The sequence below is a fragment of the Ambystoma mexicanum genome, chromosome 11, assembly GCF_040938575.1.
Source record: "Ambystoma mexicanum isolate Mex_15411 chromosome 11, UKY_AmexF1_1, whole genome shotgun sequence".
In the NCBI taxonomy this organism is placed as follows: domain Eukaryota; kingdom Metazoa; phylum Chordata; class Amphibia; order Caudata; family Ambystomatidae; genus Ambystoma; species Ambystoma mexicanum.
This window is the reverse complement of record NC_090934.1, coordinates 319,485,125-319,510,354: the sequence shown is the minus strand read 5'-3', so window position 1 is coordinate 319,510,354 and position 25,230 is coordinate 319,485,125.

The window sequence follows — 25,230 nt, the reverse complement described above, 5'->3', positions numbered from 1 at the left end:
GCGCGCACCTCTGGTGGGCCGCAGCCTCATGCCCAGGGGGGCACGCATCCACAGTTTGAAAAGAAAAAAAAAAAAGAGGATAAATTACCAAAGGATCGGGCTGTTGCTTCATCAACAAGCAGCAGCCCGATCCACGGCCCCTGCAACACATGCTTAGTGCGACAGGGGCCGGGCCTTTGTGAGGCCTCAGGCTCCATTAACAGCCTATTTATGAAGACAAAAGAAGGTGTGTGCTTTTTATTTTCTTCATGAATAGGCTTCTAATGGAGCCTGAGGCCCCACAAAGGCCCGGCCTCTGTCGCACTATGGGTGATGGCAGCAGGGTAGTTTCTAGCCCATTTGGTGTCCAGGGTGAAACACTAGGAATGAGTCCCCCCACCTCGCGCCCCACTCAAACCGCACCCCACTCTCACCGCGCCACTCCCAAACTCAATATAACACTGCACAACATTGGGACGCGGGGACCAGTGGGGGCACACATTGGGACACAGGGGCCAGTGGGGGCACAACAGTGGGACACAGGGACCAGTGGGGGCACAACATTGGGACACAGGAACCAGTGGGGGCACACATTGAGCCACAGTGGGACATGGGGACCAGAGGGGGCACACGTTGGGACACAGGGACCAGTGGGGCCACACATTGGGACACAGTGGGACATGGGGACCAGTGGGGGCACACATTAGGACACGGGGACCAGTGGGGCACACATTGGGACACATTGGGACACAGTGGGGGGACACATTGGGACACAGTAGGACATGGGGACCAGTGGGGGCACACATTGTGGCACAGGGACCAGTGAGGGTGGGCTGGGAGCCTGCTCTGACTTCCGTAATGTCACGTAGTACTTCTGTACTACGTAACATTACAGTCAGAAGAGGCAGTGCCAGCACCTGCTATGGTGCTGCCGAACTCTCTGCCCTCGGCAATCGCCACCACAAACCCAGACATGTAAACCCCTCCAGCCAGGGGCAGGGACTGGGGCAATTGCGCCCCCAGGGCAATTGCGCCCCGGGCAGCTGCCCACCTTGCCCGGGCCAAGAAACGGACCTGGGTGGCTGCAGTGGTGTGGAACTGCCCAAGTGTTCGCAATTTGGAATATTTTGGTGAATGCCGTTTTTTATTTTGCACACTTTAATTCTCTCTTCATCCGTCTACAGTAACCTCAAACAAGCATTGGCAATGCCAACCGTTTGGGCTTTTGTGCAGGCAGGGGAAAGGCACTTGCCAGGCACAGCCATAGTGGTATTAACTGGCCATTGATTGTAGCAGGTGCAAAATGGTGCGAGTACCAGGGCCCAGGGCTGGTGCAAGGAATTTTGCCACCCTAGGCAAACTGTCAGATTGCCGCCCCCACTCCAGATTCTAACCATTCTCAATCAACCGTCCTCCCACCAACCCCCGCCCCACCACAGCCTTGTGTTCACGAGATGTGTATTGCCCTGCAGGAGTGGGTGACTTCTAGGCCAGCATGCATAAAAAGAAATCAACAAACGAATGTGGGGCAGCTCAAAACAGCAGCTCCAGGTGCCCTGACAGATTTGGCACCATACCACGAAAACAAAAGAAACAAGCATTGGCAATGCCATTGGTTTGGGCCTTTTTGTAGACATGGGAAAGGCATTTGCCAGGCACTGCTGTAGTGGTATAAACTGCCCATTGATGGTAGCAGGTGCAAATGGTGCGGCTACCTGGGCATATAACTGCAGTGCCTAGCAAATGCCTAGTACCTATATACAAGTCAAAACTGTTGGCTTTGCCAAGGCTTATTTTAACAGGACTTCAGTGAAGGACACCATAGTGCTTATAAATTGAGTGGCTGTGGGCAGGACTGGTAAGACATTCTTATTATATCAGTAGCACGTACAGCTCAGATTAAGTGAATAACTCTCAGAAGACTGCTTTGAAAAAACCTTTTCAGCCACTACAAGTACAAAGTTGTATGGTAAGGCTTGACTAAAGCACACTCAAAGCCATGGTATGGTATGGTAATGTTTATTTATAAAGCACCTATACACAGGCAAGTGCTTCAAAGTGCTCAAAGAGGGTGTGAACATGGGGACAAAACAACAGTCATTCAGAGCCCTTGAAATTCTGAGACGATAATAGTCTTCACAGGCAGAGTAAGTGCAAATAACACAATTAACAGTTGAGACACAGCAAATAGGCCTGCCGACGATTCTGCAGTTTTACCAAGTGTAATTAAGGGGGGTAGACAGGGGAGAACAGACAGACAATCTTCAAACACGGTGCATTCGGATCGTGGAGGTGCACAGACAGTTCCAGGGGGGGTCCAAGTGCACCCACTCGGTGGATACTAGGGTAAGTGCAGAGAGAGCCACTCTCTTGGGTCCTTTCTCAAGTGCATTGAGGGTGGGGTGAGTGCAGAGCACTGAGGCAAGTGCAAGAGAGGACTGGTCGGGTGCCAGGGACCTGTGAGACTTTGAGGTACACCAGGTGGCCAGTCAGCAAGCTGTAGAGAAAAGGAGGGAGAGAGGGAGAGAGAAGAAAGAGGAGAAAAGGAAGGTCTTAAGGAGTTTCCGGAACTTAAGGAGATCAGGCTCAAGACAAAGGGTGGCAGGGGGGCTATTCCAGAGGGTGGCCCCTGCTGAGGATAAGTATCTCCATCCAAATCTCTCCTTGGAGAACCGGCTCATTCGCAGAAGGTTGGAGGTAGATGAGTGGAGGACTCGGGAGGGACAGTATTTAGGTAGGCAACATTGCAGATAGGTAGGTTCAAGGCTCCAGAAAGCCTTGTGGACAATGCAGAGGATCTTCAACTTGATCCTTGCAGCCACAGGGAGCCAGTGAAGGGATTTCAGTGCCAGAGAGATGCAGTCGCTGGCGGTGGCGCTGCTCGTCACCGACAAACTGCCATCTTCAGCAACCACACCCCAGTCCCCCACCCCCAATCTTGCTGAGATATCTCGCAGGCACTGACTCTGGCTTTGTTGATTTGAATAGTCTGCTAGGGGCTTGATGTGGAACCCATTCTTGAGCCGCCACATATGCCTTCAACGCAGTGTGTCAGCATGTGTGTTCTGCAAGTAAGTAAGCACGTTTAACGTGGGTTTGCACACTGGTACATCTACTTACTTGGTTGGTAGTATAGTCGGCACGGCACCTCAGTCCAGGGGTCCTCCTCACCTGTCCTGACCCCTGCGTCGTGGTCGTCGCACTGCACTGCAGCATTCATACCATTGAGTTGACGATCAGATCGGTCAAGGGGGCACTTGTGGTGCTTGGTGGCGTGCTCATGCACATTGCACAGGTGCCAGCGCTGCCACCACGCCCATTCACCCATCGTGACCCTGACCCGGCCCCAAGTCCCAACCTTCACTGTGCCACCGGGTCTGCTGCTGCAGCCAGCCTTACTGCAGACAGTAACTAAAAACAGGACCGGTGCTTTCACCAGGCAAGGCAGTAGAATGGGGGGTGTTAAAAAAAGCATTTTGCAGCTCTAACATTTTCAACATATAGGCAAGCGCCCAACCTTGCCTAGTGATAGCACTGACCCTGCCAGGGCCTCTAATAGCAGTCCCTGACAAATGAGGTGTATGCTTGCTACTTGGAAGGTAAGACGTTATTAAGCATAAGTGGGGTGTACATTTTTTACTGACTCCTTCATTTTTTGAATAAGGGGCAACATCATTTCAAATGAATGTTGAAAACCAGGAAAGTGGGAGTTTTTAAAACATGGAGACAACCATGGCTACAACATTTAGACGTGAGTGCTTCCATCAGTCCCAAACATCACTTGGGTGCAGGGTGAGCCTGGGTAACTGCTTTTTAACATTGTACACTACTTACCAGAATTTCTGGTAAACTACAATGTTAAAAGCAGTTAACACTCTTCCCCTCAAGTCTGAAACCACACTTGATTGCATTATACTTCAGCGAGGATTGCATTATACTTCAGCAGAACATCTGATGTGTCCACTGAAAGGTTTAAGATTAAGCTACATCCCTAACTCTATCTCGTTACCCAGAGGTAACATCTTAGCAAATGTCACTGGTGGCTGGCCAATCTACAGCAGCACTATTGTAAGTTTGAATTGTTGATGTTTTACTGAACTATGGCACCACACACATCTTGCTTGGTAGTTTTTAATCGGGAAACTTCTTTACTTCTCGTTTCCCTTGAATTGGGAACTTTTATTTGGTGGTGTTGGTGGTACTCCACCTTGCAGCTGTACCTTCTGTTTAGCAAGCATTTCATTCTCCCATCCTAGTTGTGTTTCTCTGCCTTTTGAGGGAGGGCTACTACAACCTGGACGATTATAGAGCGGTGGAGTAGGGGCAGTGATGTCTTACTGGAATGCAACTCGATGGCTTAAATCTCCCTCTTACTTGACTTCAGTATATGCAGTGCATGCAAGCCAGTGTTTCCACTGTTCTGCGCTGCGCGTGACCCCCCACACCACCCCGCGCGCCATTGCACCAGGTGAGTGGCTACATGCAAATATGCGGTCATATAACTGCCAGTGATGTCACTTCCTGTAGTTGTCCCCCCTCCCCCGCTCCCAGCCTCGGGAAATTCAAAAATCGGCTCCCCTGCTTGTAGTGCATTGTGGTCACTGGAGGGAACTTGAGGTGGGTGGGCTCGGGTAAGCGGCTAGGTTGGGTTCTGCAGTACTGGATGTTGCCCTTTCCTTTTGGTGTGTTGCTGTGGGCAAGTGCTCTCTACTGTCCTAGCCCGTGTCTGGTCAACAGTGAGAGTAGTGACTGCTGGTGCTCTGCCTGTTCTGGTGTGTCATGCTCCCCAAAAGCTCCTGCTCGTGCAGTGGTCTGTGACTTCACTGTGTTTTGATTTCTTCCCGTCCCCCTCCCGGGGTGCATTCACAATGGACTTCTGGGCACTGTTGACTCAGGAGCACAATTCCGTATTACGAAGAGACCTCCATTTGCTGGTTGTCCCTGTTGCCTATGCAGCAAGTCAGATATGAAGGTGCACTTTCAAGATTCAAGCTCACCTGTCAACATCGTGTGACTGCGCTACAGGGGTGAGTTCAGCTGGGGTTCGAGAACACATAGATTCCTTTATTCACTGAGTTTCAATGTTTCCATTGTCTTCTCTGCTGTCGTCTACAATTTGTCTGGCACCATCTTGACATTTGTTGGCAACAATAGTCAGGCACTGAGTATGCCAGGGAAGATCAGCAACGATTGCTGTGGAACTGTGGCCCCTCATGTGACCATGTCCATGTCTGGTCCGCCATGGGAAGGACTAATATCAATGATCTATACAGAGCTGTTGCCAGTGAGCAGGTGCACTGATGCATGTGTGTGTTGGCCATAATGTTGGGTAGTGCGAGTAATATTAAGTGGCTTTTTATGCACCATGTCTTGAACATTTTGTAGTGCTGTCAGTAACAGGTGATAGCTTTCCCTGCCATGCTTAATAGTGGTGCCTTGCGAGTTGCAGACAGATCTCAGCAGCAAGTGCTTAATTCAGTGAGCTATCCTATAAGCTAGTAAGTAGACCTAGCTATTATATCGCAGTACGCAAATGATGAATGAGATTCTTGTAAATACGTATAGACTGTGTACATCTGCATGGCCTCTCTGACACACAGGTACCTGGAGCACGCCCTCTATTGGGAGGTGCCGAGCTCCGAAGTCACTGCCCTCTTTTAGTTGATGGTCACTGGAGTTTGGTAATGTTTTATTCTTCCGAGTCTTTGTGGCCCCTTTTTTCACCCGGATATCACTTGGCAACACAATATGGCACAGCAGCAGCATGGAATGAGGACGGGGCATGGTATCTGCGAGTGAGCCAACAATCTGGGGCTATTTGCCCCACATCTCCCTCATTAACTTCCTCGAAGCCCTTCGCAACCACCTTCCAAAAACGTTTCGGGTGATTTCCTCTTAATGTCCTGTTCAATAGGTCCCACTGTGCCTCTGTGAATTGACTCATTTTACGTTTCAGGAGAGGTGGAAATGGCCCTGGAGGGGAGGGCTTAGGACAGCGGTATTCAACTGTGGGGCGCGCACCTCTGGTGGGCCGCAGCCTCATGCCCAGGGGGGCACGCATCCACAGTTTGAAAAGAAAAAAAAAAAAAGAGGATAAATTACCAAAGGATCGGGCTGTTGCTTCATCAACAAGCAGCAGCCCGATCCACGGCCCCTGCAACACATGCGACAGGGGCCGGGCCTTTGTGAGGCCTCAGGCTCCATTAACAGCCTATTTATGAAGACAAAAGGAGGTGTGTGCTTTTTATTTTCTTCATGAATAGGCTCCTAATGGAGCCTGAGGCCCCACAAAGGCCCGGCCTCTGTCGCACTATGGGTGATGGCAGCAGGGTAGTTTCTAGCCCATTTGGTGTCCAGGGTGAAACACTAGGAATGAGCCCCTCCACCTCGCGCCCCACTCAAACCGCACCCCACTCTCACCGCGCCACTCCCAAACTCAATATAACACTGCACAACATTGGGACGCGGGGACCAGTGGGGGCACACATTGGGACACAGGGGCCAGTGGGGGCACAACAGTGGGACACAGGGACCAGTGGGGGCACAACATTGGGACACTGGGATCAGTGGGGCAACACATTGAGCCACAGTGGGACATGGGGACCAGTGGGGGCACACATTGGGACACAGGGACCAGTGGGGGCACACAATGGGACACAGTGGGACATGGGGACCAGTGGGGGCACACATTGTGGCACAGGGACCAGTGAGGGTGGGCTGGGAGCCTGCTCTGACTTCCGTAATGTCCCGTAGTACTTCTGTACTACGTAACATTACAGTCAGAAGAGGCAGTGCCAGCACCTGCTATGGTGCTGCCGAACTCTCTGCCCTCGGCAATCGCCACCACAAACCCAGACATGTAAACCCCTCCAGCCAGGGGCAGGGACTGGGGCACTTGCGCCCCTGGGGCAATTGCGCCCCGGGCAGCTGCCCGCCTTGCCCGGGCCAAGAAACGGACCTGGGTGGCTGCAGTGGTGTGGAACTGCCCAAGTGTTCGCAATTTGGAATATTTCGGTGAATGCCGTTTTTTTATTTTGCACACTTAAATTCTCTCTTCATCCGTCTACAGTAACCTCAAACAAGCATTGGCAATGCCAACCGTTTGGGCTTTTGTGCAGGCAGGGGAAAGGCACTTGCCAGGCACAGCCATAGTGGTATTAACTGGCCATTGATTGTAGCAGGTGCAAAATGGTGCGAGTACCAGGGCCCAGGGCTGGTGCAAGGAATTTTGCCACCCTAGGCAAACTGTCAGATTGCCGCCCCCACTCCAGATTCTAACCATTCTCAATCAACCGTCCTCCCACCAACCCCAGCCCCACAACAGCCTTGTGTTCACGAGATGTGTATTGCCCTGCAGGAGGGGGTGACTTCTAGGCCAGCATGCATAAAAAGAAATCAACAAATGAATGTGGGGCAGCTCAAAACAGCAGCTCCAGGTGCCCTGACAGATTTGGCACCATACCACGAAAACAAAAGAAACAAGCATTGGCAATGCCAATGGTTTGGGCCTTTTTGTAGACATGGGAAAGGCATTTGCCAGGCACTGTTGTAGTGGTATAAACTGCCCATTGATGGTAGCAGGTGCAAATGGTGCGGCTACCTGGGCATATAACTGCAGTGCCTAGCAAATGCCTAGTACCTATATACAAGTCAAAACTGTTGGCTTTGCCAAGGCTTATTTTAACAGGACTTCAGTGAAGGACACCATAGTGCTTATAAATTGAGAGGCTGTGGGCAGGACTGGTAAGACATTCTTATTATATCAGTAGCACGTACAGCTCAGATTAAGTGAATAACTCTCAGAAGACTGCTTTGAAAAAACCTTTTCAGCCACTACAAGTACAAAGTTGTATGGTAAGGCTTGACTAAAGCACACTCAAAGCCATGGTATGGTATGGTAATGTTTATTTATAAAGCACCTATACACAGGCAAGTGCTTCAAAGTGCTCAAGGAGGGTGGGAACATGGGGACAAAACAACAGTCGTTCAGAGCCCTTGAAATTCTGAGACGATAATAGTCTTCACAGGCAGAGTAAGTGCAAATAACACAATTAACAGTTGAGACACAGCAAATAGGCCTGCCGACGATTCTGCAGTTTTACCAAGTGTAATTAAGGGGGGTAGACAGGGGAGAACAGACAGACAATCTTCAAACACGGTGCATTTGGATCGTGGAGGTGCACAGACAGTTCCAGGGGGGGGTCCAAGTGCACCCACTCGGTGGATACTAGGGTAAGTGCAGAGAGAGCGACTTTCTTGGCTCCTTTCTCAAGTGCATTGAGGGTGGGGTGAGTGCAGAGCGCTGAGGCAAGTGCAAGAGAGGACTGGTCGGGTGCCAGGGACCTGTGAGACTTTGAGGTACACCAGGTGTCAGCAAGCTGTAGAGAAAAGGGGGGAGAGAGGGAGAGAGAAGAAAGAGGAGAAAAAGAAGGTCTTAAGGAGTTTCCGGAACTTAAGGAGATCAGGCTCAAGACAAAGGGTGGCAGGGGGGCTATTCCAGAGGGTGGCCCCTGCTGAGGATAAGTATCTCCATCCAAATCTCTCCTTGGAGAACCGGCTCATTCGCAGAAGGTTGGAGGTAGATGAGTGGAGGACTCGGGAGGGACAGTATTTAGGTAGGCCTCATTGCAGATAGGTAGGTTCAAGGCTCCAGAAAGCCTTGTGGACAATGCAGAGGGTCTTCAACTTGATCCTTGCAGCCACAGGGTGCCAGTGAAGGGATGTCAGTGCCAGAGAGATGCAGTCGCTGGCGGTGGCGCTGCTCGTCACCGACACACTGCCATCTTCAGCAACCACACCCCAGTCCCCCACCCCCAATCTTGCTGAGATATCTCGCAGGCACTGACTCTGGCTTTGTTGATTTGAATAGTCTGCTAGGGGCTTGATGTGGAACCCATTCTTGAGCCGCCACATATCCCTTCAACGCAGTTTGTCAGCATGTATGTTCTGCAAGTAAGTAAGCACGTTTAACGTGGGTTTGCACACTGGTACATCTACTTACTTGGTTGGTAGTATAGTCGGCACGGCACCTCAGTCCAGGGGTCCTCCTGACCTGTCCTGACCCCTGCGTCGTGGTCGTCGCACTGCACTGCAGCATTCATACCATTGACTTGACGATCAGATCGGTCAAGGGGGCACTTGTGGTGCTTGGTGGCGTGCTCATGCACATTGCACAGGTGCCAGCGCTGCCACCACGCCCATTCACCCATCGTGACCCTGACCCGGCCCCAAGTCCCAACCTTCACTGTGCCACCTGGTCTGCTGCTGCAGCCAGCCTTACTGCAGACAGTAACTAAAAACAGGACCGGTGCTATCACCAGGCAAGGCAGTAGAATGGGGGGTGTTAAAAAAAGCATTTTGCAGCTCTAACATTTTCAACATATAGGCAAGCGCCCAACCTTGCCTAGTGATAGCACTGACCCTGCCAGGGCCTCTAATAGCAGTCCCTGACAAATGAGGTGTATGCTTGCTACTTGGAAGGTAAGACGTTATTAAGCATAAGTGGGGTGTACATTTTTTACTGACTCCTTCATTTTTTGAATAAGGGGCAACATAATTTCAAATGAATGTTGAAAACCAGGAAAGTGGGAAACATGGAGACAACCATGGCTACAACATTTAGACGCGAGTGCTTCCATCAGTCCCAAACATCACTTGGGTGCAGGGTGAGCCTGGGTAACTGCTTTTTAACATTGTACACTACTTACCAGAATTTCTGGTAAACTACAATGTTAAAAGCAGTTAACACTCTTCCCCCCAAGTCTGAAACCACACTTGATTGCATTATACTTCAGCGAGGATTGCATTATACTTCAGCAGAACATCTGATGTGTCCACTGAAAGGTTTAAGATTAAGCTACATCCCTAACTCTATCTCGTTACCCAGAGGTAACATCTTAGCAAATGTCACTTGTGGCTGGCCAATCTACAGCAGCACTATTGTAAGTTTGAATTGTTGATGTTTTACTGAACTATGGCACCACACACGTCTTGCTTGGTAGTTTTTAATCGGGAAACGTCTTTACTTCTCGTTTCCCTTGAATTGGGAACTTTTTTTTGGTGATGGTGGTGGTACTCCACCTTGCAGCTGTACCTTCTGTTTAGCTAGCATTTCATTCTCCCATCTAAGTTGTGTTTCTCTGCCTTTTGAGGGAGGGCTACTACAACCTGGACGATTATAGAGCGGTGGAGTAGGGGCAGTGATGTCTTACTGGAATGCAACTCGATAGCTTAAATCTCCCTCTTACTTGACTTCAGTATATGCAGTGCATGCAAGCCAGTGTTTCCACTGTTCTGCGCTGCGCGTGACCCCGCGCGCCATTGCACCAGGTGGGCGACTACATGCAAATATGCGGTCATATAACTGCCAGTGATGTCACTTGCTGTAGTTGTCCCCCCTCCCCCGCTCCCAGCCTCGGGAAATTCAAAAATCTGCTCCCCTGCTTGTAGTGCATTGTGGTCACTGGAGGGAACTTGAGGTGGGTGGGCTCGGGCAAGCGGCTAGGTTGGGTTCTGCAGTACTGGATGTTGCCCTTTCCTTTTGGTGTGTTGCTGTGGGCGAGTGCTTTCTACTGTCCTAGCCCGTGTCTGGTCAACAGTGAGAGTAGTGACTGCTGGTGCTCTGCCTGTTCTGGTGTGTCATACTCCCCAAAAGCTCCTGCTCGTGCAGTGGTCTGTGACTTCACTGTGTTTTGATTTCTTCCCGCCCCCCTCCCGGGGTGCATTCACAATGGACTTCCGGGCACTGTTGACTCAGGAGCACAATTCCGTATTAGGAAGAGACCTCCATTTGCTGGTTGTACCTGTTGCCTATGCAGCAAGTCAGATATGAAGGTGCACTTTCAAGATTCAAGCTCACCTGTGAACATCGTGTGACTGCGCTACAGGGGTGAGTTCAGCTGGGGTTCGAGAACACATAGATTCCTTTATTCACTGAGTTTCAATGTTTCCATTGTCTTCTCTGCTGTCGTCTACAATCTGTCTGGCACCATCTTGACATTTGTTGGCAACAATAGTCAGGCACTGAGTATGCCAGGGAAGATCAGCAACGATTGCTGTGGAACTGTGGCCCCCCATGTGACCATGTCCATGTCTGGTCCGCCATGGGAAGGACTAATATCAATGATCTATACAGAGCTGTTGCCAGTGAGCAGGTGCACTGATGCATGTGTGTGTTGGCCATAATGTTGGGTAGTGCGAGTAATATTAAGTGGCTTTTTATGCACCATGTCTTGAACATTTTGTAGTGCTGTCAGTAACAGGTGTTAGCTTTCCCTGCCATGCTTAATAGTGGTGCCTTGCGAGTTGCAGACAGATCTCAGCAGCAAGTGCTTAATTCAGTGAGCTATCCTATAAGCTAGTAAGTAGACCTAGCTATTATATCGCAGTACGCAAATGATGAATGAGATTCTTGTAAATACGTATAGACTGTGTACATCTGCATGGCCTCTCTGACACACAGGTACCTGGAGCACTCCCTCTATTGGGAGGTGCTGAGCTCCGCAGTCACTGCCCTCTTTTAGTTGATGGTCACTGGAGTTTGGTAATGTTTTATTCTTCCGAGTCTTTGTGGCCCCTTTTTTCACCCGGATATCACTTGGCAACACAATATGGCACAGCAGCAGCATGGAATGAGGACGGGGCATGGTATCTGCGAGTGAGCCAACAATCTGGGGCTATTGCCCCACATCTCCCTCATTAACCTCCTCGAAGCCCTTCGCAACCACCTTCCAAAAACGTTTCGGGTGATTTCCTCTTAATGTCCTGTTCAATAGGTCCCACTATGCCTCTGTGAATTGACTCATTTTACGTTTCAGGAGAGGTGGAAATGGCCTGCCGATGTTTGGACATCCAGGGAGGCCATGCGGATTGCCCTTTAGACCTGTCTGTATTCAGCATGATACTATGGTGGGTCAACTCTGGTGCTAACCGAATGATTGCCTAGGGCAATATTATAGACATGGGCCCGTAAAAGCATAAAGAGGGTCAGTGCCTCATGGTGATGCTGCGACCCTAAGAGTTTATTACAAAGTTTGAGGGTCTCCCTGTCCTGGAGCAAGGCTAACAACTCCATATTCTCAATCTTCTGCATTGGATAGAAAGGAGTCTGGTAATTCGTAACCCAGACCTCATGTCTGGTGGACACACCAAACTGCCACTTAAGCAGCAGCAGGTTATGGTCGATATGTGCATCTCAAAACATTTGACTTTATAAAACGAAAAACAGTCCACCAGGCAGTAATCGTTTATGATTTTTCCTCTGTCCCGCCTTACAAGTGGGAGTTGGAGGCATATCCCCCACACATCTTCCATTTAGCTCTATGAAGAGGTCTTTAACCATGAATGAGTCCATTTGATGACCCATCGCTGATTGATGCCTCTCGTTGGGATTCCGCATAACAATTCCACCCTGAGCTTATCTTGCGGGATAGTCTTGGTCTGACCAAGCTTCGCATTAACATCACCAATTAATAATATGTCACCTTCCTCAGCATTTAAGAATTCTTCAATCAATCGATCAATCAATCAAGTCAGCGTCATTTCAGTTCTACACCATAAAAGCAGAGCAAACAATGATATGATAAGCCATTTATAACGTGCCAATACACAAGTGTTTCAAGGCGTGACAATGATACAATAAAATAAATAGAATCGTGGACAAGGGATTTGCATAATTCCATACAGTTAAGCTGATTGATGCGCAAAATAATAATAACTTAATTTTCAGCATTTTATTTCATAATCTTTTAAAGAAAACTATCTATGGGCAAAGAAACGAGGCAGGTCACCCTTTATGCAGACACAAAAACCGCCTCAGTTGAAAGACCTGATTAACTAAGAATTCTTCATTAAGCTTTCTGGTCTGCTTGAATTTAGGAGGAACATAAATATACATCACCGTGAGTTTTGGGCCCAATGGAAATGTACCTTTCGAGAGCGTCACTACCAGAAGAAGTGGGCTATCGGCAGCCCACCCAGCCACTGATGCACAATATGGCTTCTTCACCATGGTCACCAAACCCCTGCACCATCTGTCCATTGTGGACCGCACTGCGTTTACCAGAAAGAAGAAGTTATAGTTGGGGGAACGGTTTTTCGGACATAACTCGTCAATCACCCACGTCTCTTGGAACCAGAACACATTGTGCAGGTTGAGCCACTGAGACCATTCAACATCCATCAGCTTGTTTGTTATGCCAATGATGTTCCAGCTTTCCATTTTAGAGCAGATCCTTCAGAGCCACCGTAGCACATGTTAGCTGTTACCCTTTACTGCTAAACAGTATTTGGGGGGGGGTCCAGGAGACGCACTGATAGACACTCTCTTTTGCATAGCGCAGTGGGGGCCCCTGCCCATCACACTTGAACTGCGTGGTACCTCGTTGGTTTTCCTATCCCTGCAAGATGGACGGGTTTCACAAACAGCATGGCTAGCAGCAGTGGGCGACCAACACTGTCGTCTAACCAGAGATCATGTGTGGGGCAGATATTAAAGCGCAAGTCTGGGGATACTTCTATGCCTTTTGCTGCAAAAGCATCTTGAGAGTTAAGCACACATGGGGCCTCATTACGATTTTGGCGGTAACCATGGCGCTATTGGCGGCATGGCTGCTGCCAAAATCGGGTCCGGGTCCGGGTTCCCAGAATGTGGAATTACCGGGCCATTCCGAGTTCGGAGGGCCCGGTAATTCCTCCCTCCAGGAACCCTGGCCCGGACCTTCCCCATTCCCATTCAGCCCCCATAGGACTGAATGGGAATGGGGGAAGGAGCAAACAATGGGCCGATTATGAGCGGCCCGTTGTTTTCTCCCTCTTCTCCTCGTGGGACCTGGTAAGCACGCCTGGTTTGACCAGGCGTTACTTACCGGGTCCCGCGAGGGGAGCTTGTAATGAGGCGGAACGGGTTTAACGAGTCCGCCTCCTTTAGCGGGTCCTGTTAACCCGTTCCGCCTCACTTGTAATGAGGCCCATTGTCTAATATAGGACTCTGCAAGACCAAAGCCTAGACTACACCCCCTGCAAAACATACAATCTGACCGGGTTCAAAAGGCGGTTAAAATCCTCAAAACAGACCCAAAATTTCAGACGTAGCTTTTAACAAGAACTTTTTTATAAGTGTTCTTGTTCCAGTGGATCATACCGTTAAATGTGCAGATTATGTATGTTTGACACCATCCTTCAAGGGGGTCAGTTTGAGTAGTCTATCTGCTCTGGTGATTCAAGTTGCATGAAGCGACGTGAAATTTCTATCCAAGCAGGCTCTGGCCCTGCTGCATTTGGAGTTGCATCCTGGGTTCTCGATCCTTTCGATGGTGCTTGCACTGGCAGCATTAGAATACTTCTTCATAGAGGTCCGAGGGGGATTCCCATCCGGACATGAGCCTGGGATAATCGCCAGGCCATTTAGCCCAGCTGAGTTAAAAGGGTGCCCAGACGACTTAGTACCCCGCTTGCAAGATATCTCATTTCAGTTTTTTCCTGCTGGTTCCCTGCTAGGCTTCTTGTTCACAGCCTCATTCTGGATCAGGTTTACTTCAGGGGAACCTGCATATTGTATGATAGTCTGGTAGGCTTTATCCACCTTGTGGGCACCTTGTGGATATCTAGGAGACAATCCAAGAATCTGCTAGGACCTTTCATTAACTTTTCCGTGATTTCGATGTACTTGTCCAGACGGGCGAGATCTTTATTTCTTGCGATCGACTGTTTGTCAATCGCCTCAATCATCCTTTACTCGTAGGTGAATTTACATATATGGACATAGGTAAAAGTGGAATCGAGACATCACCCGCTGTTTGCTGGTGGCTAAAGATAAGATCCATGGCCAGAAGACTCTCTGTCACATGTAGATTGGAGGTGAGGAAGTGCCTTGAAAATGGAGTTTGCCGTGTATGAGGAGATGGCCCCTCAGGATATTTTACCTGCAGGATGTCTCAAATAATTCCAGCAATTTCAGGGGGAGGTTGAACTGCTTGTTTTGTCATCGGTCTGACCCTTAAAAGACATATTTGGACACCTCACACTTACAGAGATCACCGTCTCTGGGGTCTCGAGAACATTCATTTACACAGTAGTATCTGCAGGCCCTCCTGAAACAACTTGTTGGAAGAGTGGCACCTCCACGTGGTTCTCAACCGGACCCTCCAGGCAGTTTTCATCAGGCAGTTGGTCAATCATGTAATGTTAGAGTTACTGTTAAAGAGCACACGTAGGGATCAATAGATATATTTATATGAGTATTTATTGCAAGTTAAATACTTTAAGGACCCCCAGCTGCCCACACGCAGCCTGATGACTTTCAGGATCCCATCGAGTGCCCTCACATAGAATCTTTACGAAAGTAAACACTGCAAGCTTGTTCTGGCAGAACACTTATGAGCTAACATTTCACTTGGCCTCCAATATACAATGCCAGGATACACTTGCAAACAAACATGTCTCAAGCCACATCCACACATCTCCCTCCTATATTTATGTAAACTAAGTAAACATAATAACCCAACCACAACAAGTAAAATAGACTTCCTCCCCATCCGCACGCTCACACACTACTTCTCCTAACAACAGCAACTCTATTATTGTTCCATACCTGACCATCCGCCACACGGATGGCCCCCTTCAACACAGCAATAACCCTCACAGGTTCCGAATATAATGGATCCCCTTTCCTTTTTATCACAACTTTCTTATTCGTACCATATCACCACATTTTACTCTCAATTCCTTTTGAACTCCCTTCACATTTTCTCTCATAACCCATTCCTTCTTCCTCTTCTTCAACACCTTATCAAATCTTCAACCACCACATCAGATTCTCTGCACATGCCTATCAATGGCGGACTCACAGCAGAATTTGGTTTCCGCCCACGCATCAGTTCAAAAGGACATAGGCCCATCTCCATGCGGCGCCATTTGCAAAGCCCATATTCTCTCCTGAATGGCTACTTTCTTATCACAGTAATTCTCCTGGGCCATGCATATTCTTTCCATCACACACCTATTCATTCTTTCCACCATACCATTTGTCTCTGGATGACAAAGAGCAGACTTCTTATGTTTCATCCCAAACTTCACCAAATATTCAGGAAAACATCCTCCAGTGAATTGCGTCCCATTAATTGTCAAAATACTCTCTGGGACACCTTCCCTTGCAAACACTTCTTGTAATACATCCAGCATACTCTCACTAGAGATTTCCCTAACTATGGCAAATTCACACCACCTTGAAAACATGTCCTTAAGAAGTACCACATATTTTCCTCTTCCATACACCAGGTCAACAGGGCCCAGAATGTCCATGGCCAATTCTCTCCATACACCCGTGGGAATACTCACTTCCACTACAGCTTGTTTCGTCACAATCATAACTTTTCCTGACCTCACACACACCTGACAGTCACCTACTCTCTTCTCAATGTCCCTTTCAAAACCAGGCCACCAATATTCTGACCTTAAAACTCCTTTCGAATTAGTAATACTGATATGTCCAACATGGGCCAAGTCAATGACTTTGGCATGTAACCCACTCTGAACCACTGCACGCTCCCAACGGAACAATATCCAATCCCTTACAGATAGTTCATCCCTAACCTCCCAAAAGGGTGTCTCTCCCTCCAATAGGTCCATTCGCCTAGGCCATACTGAGGTTAACACATAAGTCATGATGCGTGGCAATGTTTTATCTTTCATTCCTTCTTCTAACTACAGTTCTCTAGACACTATGGGGGTAATTCATAGAATCCAGCGCACAAGTGGCGCACGCGGCTGGCGCACAGTGTGCGCGTGCGACACTCTGCACCAGCCGCGTGTGCCAAAATCCATTTCCGCGCACAGCGTATTCATGGATTTTAAAATCCAAAACCAGCCGTGGCGCAGAGTGGCACTGCAACCCTGCAGCAGCGCCAGTTACGCCCCCAACCCCTCCTTGTGCGCCATGTACAGCGCACAAATCCCGTACATGGTGCACAGGCCCCCAAACAGGAAAACACCTGTAAAGCTTCTTGCGCACCCCTCCGAATACACGTACCCCACTCCGCTGGGAGTTACACACGCGATTGGCCCTGTGCGAGCGGGGTTTGTGTATTACTGGGGTGTGCGGGAAGTTTCACATGCGATTGGCCCTGTGCGAGCGGGGTACGTGCATTACTGGGGTATTTCGGGGTTATGTGGGAAAATTCACACGCGATTGGCCCTGTGCGAGTGGGGTACATGTATTTCGGGGGTAAGCAGGAAGATTCACACGCGATTGGCCCTGTGCGAGCGGGGTACGTGTATTACTGGGGTGCGCGGGAAGATTCACATGCGATAGGGCGGGGTACATGTACCCAGTGGGGTGCGCGGGGAGTCCCACAGGTGAATTGACAGTGTGGGTCCTCCCAGGTGTGCCCTCTACCCCCTCGACAGCCCCTGCAGGCAACCCACACCACAGGGGACTACCCTGCAGCCTTGGTCATGTCCTGCAGGCAGCCCATCCACCATGGGCATGCCCCCCAGCCAGCCCACATGTCACCTTCCACTAGTGATCACCAACTCATGTCCCCCAGCACCCCCACCCCCAGCAGTGAGGGGCACCTGCCAGCAGGCCCCGACTCATGTCCCCCAGCACCCCAACCCCCCAGAAGTGAGGGGCACCTGCCAGCAGGCCCCGACTCATGTCCCCAAGCACCCCCACCCCCCAGCAGTGAGGGGCACCTGCCAGCAGGCCCTGACTCATGTCCCCCAGCACCCCCACCCCCCAGCAGTGAGGGGCACCTGCCAGCAGGCCCCGACTCATGTCCCCCAGCACCCCCGCCCCCCAGCAGTGAGGGGCACCTGCCAGCAGGCCCCGAATCATGTGCCCCAGCACCCCCACCCCCCAGAATTGACGGGCACCTGCCAGCATGCCCCGACTCATGTCCCCCAGCACCCCCACCCCCCAGCAGTGAGGGGCACCTGCCAGCAGTCCCCGACTCATGTCCTCCAGCACCCAGAACCCCCAGCAGTGAGGGGCAGCTGCCAGCAGGCCCCGACTCATGTCCCCCAGTACCCCCACCCCCCAGCAGTGAGGGGCACCTGCCAGCAGGCCCCAACTCATGTCCCTCAGCACCCCCACCCCCCAGCAGTGAGGGGCACCTGCCAGCAGGCCCCGACTCATGTCCCCCAGCACCCCCACCCCCCAGCAGTGAGGGGCACCTGCCAGCAGGCCCCGACTCATGTCCCCCAGCACCCCCACACCCCAGCATTGATGGGCACCTTCCAGCAGGCCCCTCACTCATGTCCCCCGGCACCCCCACCCCCAAGCAGTGAGGGGCACCTGCCAGCAGGCCCGGACTCATGTCCTCCCACCCACTCACCCGCCCAGCAGTGACATGCCTATCTCATGACACAAAGCAAAAGTCAACTATGTACATCAACACATGTCCGTCAACACACTGGGCCTCATTACGACCCTGGCAGAAGACCATGGTGCTATTAGCACCATGGTCCATGCCGGTAAGTTACCGACTCCACCATGGAGAAAGGGGGAACTACCACCCCATTACAAGGTTGGCGGGGCGGTAATTCCCCCTTCCAACATGGCCCTTCCCCATTCCCATTTTTGCCCCATAGGGCTCAATGGGAATGGGGAAGGCGATAAGTACGGTGCCGCAAATTGCGGCACCATAATTAGCACCAAGGTCCCTTTGCGGGTCCCTACTTTAACGGTTGGTCTACACCAGTCGTTAAGGTCAGGTCCCACAAAGGGACCTCGTATTTAGGCGCTAATAGGTTAACGGCACTGCAGCCTTTTACGGAGCGGTTAACCCGTTAGCGCCTTGTTCGTAATGAGGCCCACACACTGGTTGCCATAGATTGAGTAAACCCACATTTTGACATGCATGAACCCAATGAGCAAATCCCACACATTGAAGTAAAATATCAAAATGTATTAATACGAAAATCAATGTAAAGAAATGAAAGCATAAAATAATGCCAAACATGAAATGAAATGCATGTCCATTAAAAAAAACAACGAAATGCAGAATAAATCCTAAGTAATCCAAAAGAAAAATGGCCAAAACTCTCTGTCCACCAAACCAAATCCAAATGAAACGCAAAAAGGTAAATCCATTTATCCATGGTGAAATGAAATGAAAAAGTCCAAATGAATCCAACGTCCAACTATGTACAATCCATTTTCAAGGGTCCACGAGGCCAATGAAATAAATGAAACCTATCTAATAACCTACCTAACAAAAAACCTATATACAAACGTGTGGGGCATAGTCCAAAAGCCCCAAAAGAAAAAAAAAAGAAAAGGAAACCTAACACTATAAACTATTTACAATGGCGGTGGGAAAGTCCTGCGGCCCCCAACATTGATGTTGTCAGCCAGGGCATCATCGAACTCCATGTCTATTTGCTGGAGGCGGGCCTCTGTCCTGGCCCCGAGGTCTCACAGGGAGGCACTCATGGCCTGTTCCAAATCCCTGCGAGTTGCCTCGAGGCACTCTGCCCGCCTCAACGCCCGACACATGGAGAACTCCGCCCTGACCATGGTGAGCCGCGCCTCTACCGCCCGCCGCTGCTCCGCACCAACACGCTGGCCCAACCTCAGCCACACGGAAGACACACCCATTCCAGGGTCCTCCTCCGATCTGGCCGATGCCTGCCCCCTGATGTTTGTTGGGTGTCTTGCCCCACGTTCAAGTTATTATGCTGCAACACTTGGTGCTGTGGGCTTAGGAAATCCAAGAGGGCGGAAAAGCCCACATTTGCGCCAGAATCCTGGAGAACCGCGCAGTTTTGCGCACAGCAAAATGGTGCCATGACCTGCCACCCACCAGTGCGAGCGTGAGGGGCCAGGAGTGCCATGAGTGAAATGTGTGCCAAAGGAAAAACAGCAGTGCCGGTGGCTAAAATAAAAAAGTGCGTTGAAATCACCTTTGTTTCTCTGAAATGCAAGCTAAAAATGCCTATTTTAAACATTGCAAGATATTCAAAAATCTCAATGAACACCAGAAGACATTTGGCAGAATGTAGTCTTGTGTGAATACTAAATCTGGAAAGAGAAAGAGCCCAAAACAATGTTTATAACAAAACTGGCTGAGCTGTGGATGTCAGCAGCTGAAGTGAAATTGGACTGAAAGACACTAAAATCTAAATGTTTAAAATAAATGAGTGACCTACTGTTGAGTGGCACATAGTTTGCAACTGTTAAATGCCATAGTTTTGAACTTAGAATCAGCGTTCTAGCTGCATGTTGTGGGATGTATTTACCCATGCATCCGAGCCCTACCTCAAAACTGTGCAGTACTGGCATTGAAAACATCATAATGGCCAGAGCTCCCCAGAAAATGCACAGGAAAATCCCATTTTGCCTATATTGTTCAGAGGGGCAATGCTGGTTGCCAAAAGCAAACCCATAACTGTTGGGAATTCATTTTTCTTGAATGTCAAATATGGCAAAATCATGGGCACAGAATTACTTTACTGCAGAAACACACCAATGCCATGTCCTGAACATGGACAATATACTCCATGCAATATCACTTGCTGAAATGAATCAATCTAAAAAAATCCCAAGGATGGATGCAGTAACCACAAAATCCTGAGGGTGGCGCTAGCGGTCTAAACTCTGACAGGAGAGCTGTCTTGCAAAACTGTCTAGTGCAAAGAAAGGGGTCTCATTTCATCAAAAGTTCAAAGGGGTTGCCTGTCCTGAGAACTCTTGACACTTCAGAACTCAACACAAGAAGCCAGGAAATCACAGGGTTCTGTTAATTAAATGCAAAGTGGCTCCCTGGCCTCCTGATGTCAGCTTCCCAGAGACCACACAATGGCCCCTCTCCTCTGAAAGGAATATGTTGATTTTTACTGTTTCCTGTCAACAAAGGCCTGCCTGCCCGGAGGACACATGTGACTGAACCACCCAAGTCTTGGAGGCGGACTCCAACACTCTGAGAACTGAATTGAAAGTAAAATATATATTTTACAAAAACACTGATAACTCTTTGTAATCAAATGACAGAAATGTATAACTTTGAGAGACTTAATTTAAAAAATGTACCTTTAATTCAAGCCCAAACTCCAAATTGTGGGATATTCTGGGACAAAACCCTGCTGTTTATTAATATTACAGACTCCCTGTTTCAGCTAGACAAACGAAAATGCATTGGTATGTGGGTAGATATGTGAGGAACAGTTGTATAAAATTTAATGAAGATCCAATGTTGTTTAGCACATTAAAAAGTGCTAAAAGTTGCCATTTTTGAATGCAAGCTCTTAGAAACAGCAGATTTGGGACAGCGTATACCTCATGTGATATGTGACATGGGTATGTAATTTCAAACAACTGTGTAACTGTGAAATATGTATTTTGATCATATATAGATTTGGGTGCACAGATGACAGGGGAGTTTTTTTCAAGAGATCATAAATGGCTGACATCACTCTGACACAACTTAGCTCCCCCAATCAGGGGAGAAATGAAAGCTGGACCAATGACAAGTGAGAGGGGCAAGTTTAGTTATGACCAACACACACACCCACTTGCAGAACATATAAATGGACCACTGAAACTTAGGTAGGGACATTCATTTCCATCTGCAGCGGGACGCTCTGCCGGAAAAATCCATACTTACCTCCATCAACCTTCAAGGAGCCAACACTTAGACTCCAAGATAAACAGAGACTACAGAACCTTAACCAAAAAGGCCACTGCCAGCAAGAGTATTTGTCAACAGGCCTGAAAATCTTTTTGCAACTGAACTCTTCAGACAGCCGGCTGACGCCGTCTGAATTTTGCCAAGAACTTTTGCAAGAACCCGGTGACAGAAATATCCAAAGCGAAGGCAGGACCCGACCCAGAGAACCGGTGCCTAGCAGAGACCAGGCCATTGTATCCAGAGTGCTGACCCCGATGCTGTGAGCAGTTCCAGAGGCCAGGCGCTGTGAGCGGAACTCGGGAAGACCTGACCAGACTGAAGTCCGTGACCAAGTCGCTTTCCGGTTCAAAATCTCTTGTGAGTACTCAGCAAAACTCAGAACACATCTCTTAGTCAAAATCATATAATTCAATCCATTTTTAATCTAAGTAGAACTGCAGCTTAGCAATTGTGTTATTCTGCCATCATTTTTAAAGTTGAAAAAGTGTTGCGTTTAAAATTTGCAAAACCAAAAACGACCATCACTAAATCGCTCATATCTCCGCGACCGTTTGTCTTAGAGACTTGCAGTAACTTTCATCTGAAAGCTTAGAATCTTAGCTTTTAATTGCACCAAGAACCACATTCCTACCCCTTATAGTTTTACCGCAATCGCGGAACACGCATTCGCGAATTTTGCCGCGATTTGCAAATTTCTTCACGTGTAAAAAATCTGCTGCTGCTTGCCTTCCATTTGCCAAAAATTCGTTTAACCTGCTAATTATCCCTGAATCATTGCAAGTGTGAGCCTGGACTAATATTAACTTGATTTCACTCACCCTAAACCTCCTAGAGGGAATTAAAAGCATTTTAGTATATTTTTCACTACATTGCCAGCACATTTAAAAGCATTTGGGCCTGTGTTTTCAACTTCTGTAGTCTAAGTTGCCGGGTGAACTGAATTACATTTGAATTGCATTTCTGAGAATTGTGTGCCTCCCTTCCATTTCCTTGCATTGCATAAAAGGGGGGGTGAATTGTACAAGAAAGTGATTACATTGTTTTTGCTGAAATCCTATCAAGTTATTTTCTGTACTGCATTTCATTCCACATTGCATCCATTGGAAACCATAAAAGTATTGTTGCTATCTTATCCATTTCATGTCAACTCCTTAGTGATTATCAAGAAGTGTGCCAGTGCCAGATTCTCTGTTGTTAATCTTTATCATATCAGATTAAGTGTGCTATTCAATTATTAATTTATTCTAAAGTGTGATATATATACCTATTGTTGAAACTATCAATTAAACCTTTTAACTTGCAAAACAGAACTACTTCTTGGCTCAGTGGGGTCAGGAGGATTCCAAGAGAGGGGTGTTATATAGGGGTAGTCATCCAGAACGCATGAACTGGACATAAAGTTATATCAATAAGGGTTTTCATTCAGTATTATAGACTAGGCGTTGACTTAGCTGTAGTGTTGAATTGAATCCTCTTACAAATTGGGGGCTCGGGCCGGACGTCTGGGTTAGAATACCACTTGTGCAGCTTAATACAGTGTGCTAACTGACGGGATACATACATCCAGTCGGATCACCACGCTGCCTTACGCTGTGAAGCATTCCTCAAAAGGGACACTCCAAGAAAAGTTCTGTTCTGCAAAAATAAAATACTAACTTCTGTAAGTCAGGACAGAGACCAATCTCTAGAATGACGACCTTGGTAGATATGAAAATAGCCAGAGAGCACTTCTTACATAAACTATTTGTGAGGGGTGAATGGGCTGAGCAGGGCCAGGATGCCTGGTTGCAGGCCATCACGCGACAGATCACTGAAACAGGGTTAGACTTATGGAGAGATCAGGGTCCATTACATGTGGCCCTGAGTGAACTATATATGGCTCCTAAGGCCAAAGATGAACACGACAAGATTGTTAGGATAGCGGCATATTTATATTTATATATGGGAGCCATACAGAATAAATGTGCTGAAGGCCATGATCTGGCAAAAAGGCAACAGATGGCGTTGGAGAAGGCCCAATCTGATCTGGACTCTTCTGAGCAAAGGCTGCACAGAAGCCAGGAGTCAGAAAATGAGACCAGACAGTACATCACTAAAATAAAGGAGGATATGGATGTGCTGCAAAAGGAAAAGTCAGAACAGGATACCAGATTTCTGGCCTTGCAGAAGGAACACCAAGAAGGTTTGGACTCCCTACTGCAAAGCCAGAAAAAGCTGGAGCAACAACTGGACTTCAACAGGGTATGTGCTGAGCAGGTAGTCACCCTGCAAGGCCACCTAGATAGGGAAAAGGCAGAAAGCAATAAACTGATTCTGAAAGACCTGGATACCCAGGCAGAGTTTGATGAAGAGCGCCGGAAAGCTGGTGCCCTTCAAAGGCAGAGGGATGACCTGGCGGCACAGATGCAGGCTCTTAGTCAGGAAAGGGACACCTTAGGCCAGGAAGTCTGCCAGTTAAAAAGAAAAACGGAAGAAAATCACTTGGCCCTCCAGGGGCTGGGTGATCTCCAAAAAGAGCATGCAAACTTGGTAGAGCACACCAGAAGGGTGGAGGATGCTCTAGCAAGAAAGGAGCAGGCCAGTAGGGATGGGAATCAGGAGGTAACCCTCCTGCAGCAAAGACTGGCCCAGTGCTCCAGGACCAATCAGGAAGCACAGAGGGAAAATGAGGCCCTCTGTCAACGCAATGATAGGCTCCAACAACAGGTAGCGATGCAGGAGAGACTGATAGAGTCTAGTAAGGCCTTGACTGAGGAACTGAAAGCACAAATGCAGGCTCTTGCATTGCAACAGGGAGCAGGGGCGGATAGAGATGAGGTCCGCTGGGAAAGAGAGACTCCTGACCATAACCTCAGGAGCCCTAACACCAGGGGCCTTCATCTCTCCCAGTCCCTGGACTCTACCACCCCCATGTCCCCTGGCGCACATGAGCACAGGGCCACAGGGATGGCAGATTACTATCCAGCTAAAAGTATGGGGCTCATAGGCCAGTACCACTCAGGAATGGAGGGGTGGGCATCCGGGTATGGGCACCCAAGTACAGTACAGTTCAGTGGGGATCCCCAGGAGAGTAGGCCCATTAAGGGCATCCTGAAAACCTCTGCCCAGTTAGGTCAGTGGAGGGGGTACCCATCAAATCCTGGCAGCAAGGAGGAATCTGAAGACTCCTCTGAACTGCGCAGGACACAGGAGACCAGGTCCCCACATTCTGCCAGCCATTCCCAGGCTCGCAGAATCCGGGAATACCTGGAAGAGCAGACAGGAACCTCTGAGAGCAGTGCCTCTGAGTCAGAGGATGAATGGACAAGGGTTACCCGAACCAAAAAGGCCAATAAGGCAAAAAGGGCCTTGCTTAAGGACCCCTTAAAGCAGATTAAGGCGATCAGGAGCATCATCACGCCTTACCATAAGAACGCTAAGTATTCTGTTTGGGAGCACTTAGAGTTGTTTGAGCAAATGATGGAGACTTTCCATTTGAAGGACAGCCAAAGCTGTATTCAATATGTAAAGTGGACCTTCTCCCCGGAATACTCCAGTTTCTTTGCGGGGCTGGAGGACCAAAATCATTTAAGATGGTCCACCTATAAGGCGGCCATCTTGAAACATTTTTCCAGTCATAGAAATC